Raw genomic sequence first — 8,050 nt, 5'->3', positions numbered from 1 at the left:
GTCCATGATCAGCATATTCTCTGATATGGTAGAACATTTCTTGGAGATATTCATGGACGACTTCTTCGTCTTCGGTTCATCTTTTGAGGATTGTTTGCACCGCCTCACTCTAGCCTTAGTGAGGTGTAAAGAAAAGAACCTGGTGCTCAACTGGGAGAAATGCCATTTTATGGTAAAGCAAGGCATTGTACTGGGGCATGCCATCTCTCACCATGGGATTGAGGTTGACAAAGCGTAGGTGGACCTAATTTCCAACCTTCCACCCCCACATACAGTGAAGGAGGTATGTTCTTTACTGGGCCATGCAAGATTCTACAGGGGATTCATCTAGGGTTTTAGCAAGATCACGAGACCCTTGTGCAAATTGTTGATAAAGGAAACCCATTTGTATTTGATGATGACTGCAAGAAAGCATTTGGGGATTTAAAGAAAATTTTGACGTCCATGTCCATTATTCAGCCACCCAACTGCGGTGTACCTTTTGAGATCATGTGTGACGCTTCTGATTATGCAATCGGAGCTGTTTCGTGGCAGCGTGTTGATAAACTCCCCCATGTCATCTACTATGCGAGCAAGACCTTAAACGATGCACAACTCAACTGATCCACAACTGAAAGGGAGTTGCTTCCAGTCGTTTTTGCTCTGGACAAGTTCAGATCCTACTTGTTAGGTTCTAAAGTCATTATCTACTCAGATCATGAAGCATTGAAGTATCTTTTCTCAAAAAAAGATGCTAAATCTCATCTTATCGGGTGGATCTTGTTACTTCAAGAGTTCGACATAGAGATTCAGGAATAAAAAGGTTCCAAAAATGTGGTGGCAGATCATTTATCTAGGTTGATAGTGGATTTCACCGAAGGCACCATTCCCATTTCTGAGACCTTTTCTGATGAGCAATTTGATAAGTGCTAAAATATTGATATTTTTAGCCCTTAACTTGCATGTTTTAATCCTTTGGTTTTAGTTAATTAGGCCATTTTAATTCCTTTTTGTGTTTTTCATACTTTTACAGGCTTTTGGAAGAAAATGAAGTAAAACTAGGTGATTTTGGCTCAAAGAGAGAAGATGGAGAAAATTGGAGCTCCCTAACACTGCGATTAATCGCAAGGTACCTGCGATCGACCATAGTACCCGAGAGGATACAGCACAAAGCAGGCCAGGAGCGATCGAGTGCATGCCAGAAGAAGGATCGATTGCAGACCTGCGATCGAGCTGACACGGGCTGCGATTGATTGCACCCGTGCGCATGAGACACATCAAGTGGCGGCTAAAGTCTCACTCTTTCCATATTAGGGTTTTCCAACTCCCAATTGTAATAGGTCTTAAAACCCTACGAAATCTCTAGGTTTACTAGTTTGTCTAGGACTTCTAAAACCTATAAATAGACCCTTAAGCCACTAGAACTAGGGGGCTTGTAAGGAGAAGAAGAAAAGCTCTTGAAGTTCAAGTCTCAGGTTTATTCATTTATTTTCTTTTCTTTTATTCAATGAAGATGTTTAACATTAATTTTATGTGTAGCTAATTTATTAGTAGGGCTAGATTGAAGCCCTAGTTATGTTTATTTAATATTTCAATATTGGCACCTTTGTGATGATGATCTTGTTATGATATCTAACTTGATTAATACCTAGTTTCATGAATTCCTAATATGTGTGTGCCTGATCAACATGTGCATGTGGTATGGACTAGTTAGTTAAATCAATTTGGATGACCGAGTCTTGGGTTTAACATAAGTAACAAAAGTAATCCACATCGGGTTCTTGGGTTAATCAACATGGGGAACCGGGAGTAGACACCCATGCCTTAGGCCTCATGTGTTTGTCGATTTCCACAGTTTTTATGCTTTCTTAAAGAACAACTTAGTAGACACCCATGCTAAATCCTTTAGGAAAGAAAAGAATTAGAGTAGACGCCCATGCCTAATTCGTTACTTAGGAAAATCAATAGCTTAAGGAGTAGACACCAATGCCCTTAGGTTGACAAACATTAGATATTCATAACATGATCAAAACATTGGTATATTGATATATTAACTAAATATAATTAGCGGTGGATATCAAAGCCCTACCTTGTTATCATTATCAACTTAACCCAATCTTTGTTTTAGTTTACTTTTGGAATTGATTTTAAGCAAGATTCAGCAATCCTCGTGGGAATGATTCTGTATTTGCACACTATACTACTGTGTTGACCTCGTGTACTTGCGGGTACAACACATAATTATTTGCCTATTAATTTAGGTAGGTAATTGTGAACAACACAATTGATGCACATTGCTCACAATCCTGCACCATGGTTTGCTGATATAGTGAACTATGTCGTCACCGGCCAAATGCCTTTGCATTGGGGGCAACATGGTAAGTCTAAATTTATGGCCATGTTGAAGTAATTTTTCTCAGACGATCCTTATCTGTTCAAGTATTGTCCCGATCAGATCATTAGGAGGTGTATACCTAAGCATGATCAATCCAATGTTATCTCCTTTTATCATTATCATGCCTGTGGAGGCCACTTCAGTGCTTAGAAGATCGCTGCAAAGATTTTGTGGTGTGGATTTTATTGGCCTACCCTATTCTGAGACTCTCACACTTACTATACCTCCTGTGAGCATTGCCAGAAGCTAGGGAGAATTTCAAGATGAAATACGATGCCCCTCAACCCCATTTTGGTTGTTGAGATTTTTGATGTGTGGGGCATTGACTTCATGGGACCTTTCCCAAACTCTTTTTGCTACCTTTATATCCTCGTTGCTGTGGACTACCTGTCCAAATGTGTGAAGGCTGTTGCGTGCAAGATAAATGACCACAAATTCGTGGTCCTGTTTTTGAAGGACAATATCTTTGTTCGTTTTGGTACTCCTCAAGGTATCATTAGTGATGGAGGAAAGCATTTTTGCAATAGAATCTTTGAGCAGTTGTTGAAGAGGTATTTCATCACTCACAAGGTTGCCACTCTATATCACCCACAGACGAGTGGACAAGTGGAGATTTCAAATCAAGAGATCAAACGTATTATGGAAAAGATTGTGAATCCTACAAGAAAAGATTGGTCTCTACGACTGAATGATGCACTCTAGGCTTACTGTATTGCATTCAAGACCTCGATTGGCATGTCTCCATATAGTGGAGTTGGAGCATAGAGCATATTGGGCCATCAAGTAGCTGAATTTCAATTTTACCAAAGCTGGCTCATTAAGGAAGCTCAAACTCAATGAATTAGAGGAGCTAGGAAATGATGCATATTATTGAGCAAGGTTGTACATGGCAAAAATGAAGAAGGCTCACGACTACAGCATTTTGAGACTATCTTTTAAACCTGGTCAAAAAGTCCTTCTTTACAATTCATGTTTCCATCTCTTCCCAGGCAAGCTCAAATCTCGATGGACAGGTCCATTTATTATTCAGTTAGTTTTTCCTCATAGGGCCATTGAGATTGAGGATCCAAAGAATGGCAATACTTTCAAGGTAAATGGACAAAGGCTGAAACTATTCTTGGAATTGAAGAGTCTAGAAATTGAGACGACATTATTAGAGAATCCCAGTTATCTGGAGTGATTGTCGTCTATTGTGGAGAGTCTGGCTGAAGACTGTAAACTTAGCGCTTATGGGAGGCAACCCTCATTTTTATTTTTTTCCTTGTCATTTGATTTTGTTTGCTTGTTTTTTTTTTTTTTTTTTTTTTTTGTGTTTTGTTAGGACAAGTGTCTTACATTCAAGTTTGGGGGGAAATTCTCTTACGTGACGCCTGACATGTGCCACCCATTCGGTATTATATTTCTGGCCACATTGGGGATAATGTGTCATTTTAGTTTGGGGGTGAGAAAGACATTTCTGTGTTATTTTTGTGTTGTTTTTTGTGTGTTAAGAAAACAAACAAAAAAAAAAAAATTGTGTTATGTTGTCGATTGAGCATGAGTTGCACTGTCACTATGGCTTGCATATCATTGGTTTGTTTAACATCTTGAACATAGCATGTCATTAGAAATCTAAGTCTTTTGACTCGTTTGTTGGATTAGAGGGACTTCACATGTCTAAGTTGATCATCACAAGCACATTAGTATAGAGTCTATGAGGTATGAGATTTGAATTGAGTAGGGTGTATCTTGAGATTTGTAGGATGAATTTTTTATGAAACCTTGGCTTGAAAATAGATAAAAAAAAAAAACATTTTGAGTTTCTCATTGAGTAACCGGACCTCATCCCTCACTAAGCAGTGAGTATTCGTGTAAAAAGATGTGAAATTCAATTTGTTTGATTTTATGGCTAGTTTGGCTTCGTAGCCTTTTGACTTGAGTAATAAAGCCCTTAGGGATGTTTCTATATCTAAAACCATCTAGTTTGGGAGTCACTGGCCCAACACTCGTTACATAGGCCGATTAGAAAGTTGAAGGGAGCCGAGCATTACACAGCCTACAAAAAAAAAAAAAAATGCGTATCTCGATTTAAGCCTTGGTTGTTTTCATCTGAAAGAATTCCTATGAATTTTGAGGAACACAAAACTTTGAGGAAAATTGAAGGCTCATGATTGTATGTTTGTCTCTCTTTGCACTTATTGAAGCATGTGTTGTCTCAAATTTCTATATATGAGTGAAGTGATTTTGGATGTCCCGATGATATGATTGTGGTGTTCAGTTTGTTAAATTTGCTTGTGATGTAAAAACCATGTGTTTGTGTCGAAGTTCATATTTGTCAATGACATAGTGCTAAAAATGTTTGTGGGTATCATTGATGTTAAACTTTCACTAGACTTCACTCATCCTCTAGGGATGCCTAGGGCTTTAAAAGGCTTGTTGCATATGCTAAATGCAATCGCCTCTCCCATGATAGCGGATTTATGTTTCATGCTTTTATTTTGTTTTGCTATGGGACTAGCAAAATGTAAGTTTGGGTGTATTTGATGAGTGCCAAATATTTCATATTTGGGCCCCTTAATTTACATTTGTTAAGCCTTTAGTTTTGTTATTTTCTGATGTTTCTCTTAGTTTTGGTGTTTTAGCTTTTTGCAGGTTATTAAGAGAAAACTGCGACTTTAAGGTGAAAATTGCAAGGCAGTAGGAAAAAGGTGAAATTCTAGAAGTGGGATTGAGCGCACAGTACCACGCTCGAGTGCATCTACACTCGAGCCCAGGAAGGCCCACTTGAGCGCACTCCTGCATTTACCCAAGCAAGCAGCGCCCTGAAAAATTCCCGAGTACACTCGAGCGCACCTAGTGTGCAATCGAATGCACTCAGGCTGACCTGGCAGCGCCGAAGCCCTAGGTTTTTAGTATTTATAGCATTCTTTTCTTTTGTAAAAAAAAAAAAAAAAATACATTGGAGGCACCGTTCAAAGAATATTTTTGACTTTTAGTCGTTCTTGACCTTTGAGTACACTTATTTTTGTAAGTTTATTCAATTTTATCTTTACAAATGAATTTATCATGTTGTTTTTAGTTATAAGAGGCTAGAACCTTTAACTAAGGTTGAAAATGAAGCCTTGCCATTGAGTGGCAATTTCATTCTCATTGTTTTATTCATACAATTCCGATTTTTAATAAAGTGCTGTTTCATTCCAATTCAATTAGTTGATTAATTTCTTTTAATTGAATGTTTGATTATTATTGGTAAAAATATTGGATATTCAATGTGTTTCATCCAACGGATACATCAAATCATTCGATTGAAATCGAATATCGATTGTGATTCGTTTATCAAATGGATATATTGGATGATTTGATTTCAATTGGGTATTCTTTGTAATTTGTTAAATGTTTGGATTCTTCAGATGTTTTAATATGCATTTTTATGGAACATAAAACAATGCATAGGGCTTATGTGTTTGTTGGTAGTATGAGTAAAACAAGAGAATGGATTGTTGTGATTTGGTTAGGTGAATTATGAAAATCTTAGTGATTTCATTCATTTGATTTACAATCACTTTTCATTTAGTTTATTGTTGTGCAAATTTATTTCACTCGCAAGTGCACGTATCGATTGTAGTTTAATGGATTGCAAGTCTGATGTCGATCCCACAGATAATTGTATTTTTGAATGAGCAATTTATATCTAAACTAATTAAATTCTAATCTAGTTCTAAAAGGGTTTTAATTTTGGTTTTAAAAATTAAAAGACAAACATAAACTAATTAAAATAAACTAAGAGATAAAATACTAAGGTTTGAGAATTCACACTCACTGAATCATAACAACATACTTCCATGTTTATCAATATTAATCTGAAGTTCTCACAATTAAAATCTTAGATATGTTTTACTATTCTTCAAACAATTAATCAAAATCATCCCATGTATCCATTCATTGTGTTGTTCCACAATTACCACCTAAATTAATAGGCAAATAACTGGATGTTTTACCCGCAAGTGCACAAGGTCAACATAGTAGTATAGTGTGCAAATACGGGGTCATTCCCACAAGGACTGCTGAATCTTGTCTAAATTAAATTCCCAAAGTAAAATAAAACAAAGATTAGATTTGAATTGATAATGATAAAAAGGTAGGGCTTTGATATCTACCACTAATTATATTAAGTTAATATATCAATATGACAATGTTTTGATCAAGTTATGTCTATCTAATGTTTGTCAACTTAAGGGCATGTGTGTATACTCCTTAAGCTATAGATTTCCCTAAGCAACGAGTTAGGCATGGGTGTATACTCTAACTTTTTTATTTCCTAAAGGATTTAGCATGGTATATACTAAGTTGTTCTTCAGAAAAGCATATGTTCTATGGAAATCGACAAACACATGAGGCCTAGGGCATGGGTGTATACTCCCGGTTCCCCATGTTGATAAACCCAAGAATCATGATGTGGATTCTTTTGTTACTTATGTTAAACCCAGGACTTGGTCATCTAAATTGATTTAACTAGCTAGTCCATACCACATGCACATGTTGATCAGGCACACATATGAGGAATTCATGAAACTAGGTATTAACCAAGTTAGATATCATAACAAGATCATCACAAAGGCGCCAATATTGAATATTAACAAAACATAACTAGGGCTTCAATCTAGCCCTACTAAATAATTTAGCTACACATAAAATTGATGTTAAACATCTTCATAAAAGAAAAGAAAAGAAAAGAAAAGAATAAACCTGAGACTTGAACTTGAAGAGCTCCTATTCTTCTCCTTACAAAACCTCCTTATTCTAGAGGCTTAAGGGTCTATTTATAGGCTTTAGAAGTCCTTGACAAACTAGTAAACCTAGGAATTTCGTAGGGTTTCAAAACCTATTACAATTGGGAGTTGGAAAACCCTAATATGGAAAGAAAAACACTCTGGCCGCCACTTAATATGTCTCCTGCGCACAAGTGCGATTGATCGCAACCCATGTGCGCTCGATCCCAGGTTTGCGATCGATCCTCTTTTGTTATGCGCTCGATCGCTCATGGCCTGCTTCGTGTTGTGTCTTCTCTAGTACTGCGCTCGATCACAGGTATTCTGTGATCGATTGAAGGGCTCCCATTTTTCCCAGCTTCTCTCTTTTAGCCTAAATCTTCTAGATTTACTTTATTTTCTTCCAAAAGCCTACAATAGTATGGAAAACACAAAAAGGAATTAAAATGACCTAATTAACTAAAACCAAGAGATTAAAGCATGCAAGTTAAGGGCTGAAAATATGAATATTTTAGCACTTAACACAACCCCAAACTTACATATTGCTAGTCCCTTAGCAATACAAAACTAAAAACAAAATGGAAAAACAGAAAACAAAAAAGATAAATCCATCTTTCGTGGCTTATACGATTGCATTTAGCATATGCAATAAGTCTTTTAAACCTCTAGGAGTTCCCTAGAGGACGAGTGAAGTCTCGTGAGGGTTTTCTAGAGTTGTTACCCACAAACATCATGCACAGTTCATGTTATTTCAAAAAAGCAAAGCATCACTTCAAGATCATAATTTTCATTCATTAGCAAACCTAAAAAGATGAACTCCATCTTCACAATGAATTGGAATCTCAAAGTGCAATTACTTACAAAGGACATGCTAAATCATCACAAGTTTGAAATTTGTGTACAGTGAATTAGTACAAAATTATGCGGC

The sequence above is a fragment of the Corylus avellana genome, chromosome ca6, assembly GCF_901000735.1.
Source record: "Corylus avellana chromosome ca6, CavTom2PMs-1.0".
NCBI classification, from domain to species: domain Eukaryota; kingdom Viridiplantae; phylum Streptophyta; class Magnoliopsida; order Fagales; family Betulaceae; genus Corylus; species Corylus avellana.
This window is presented reverse-complemented; position numbering follows the sequence as displayed.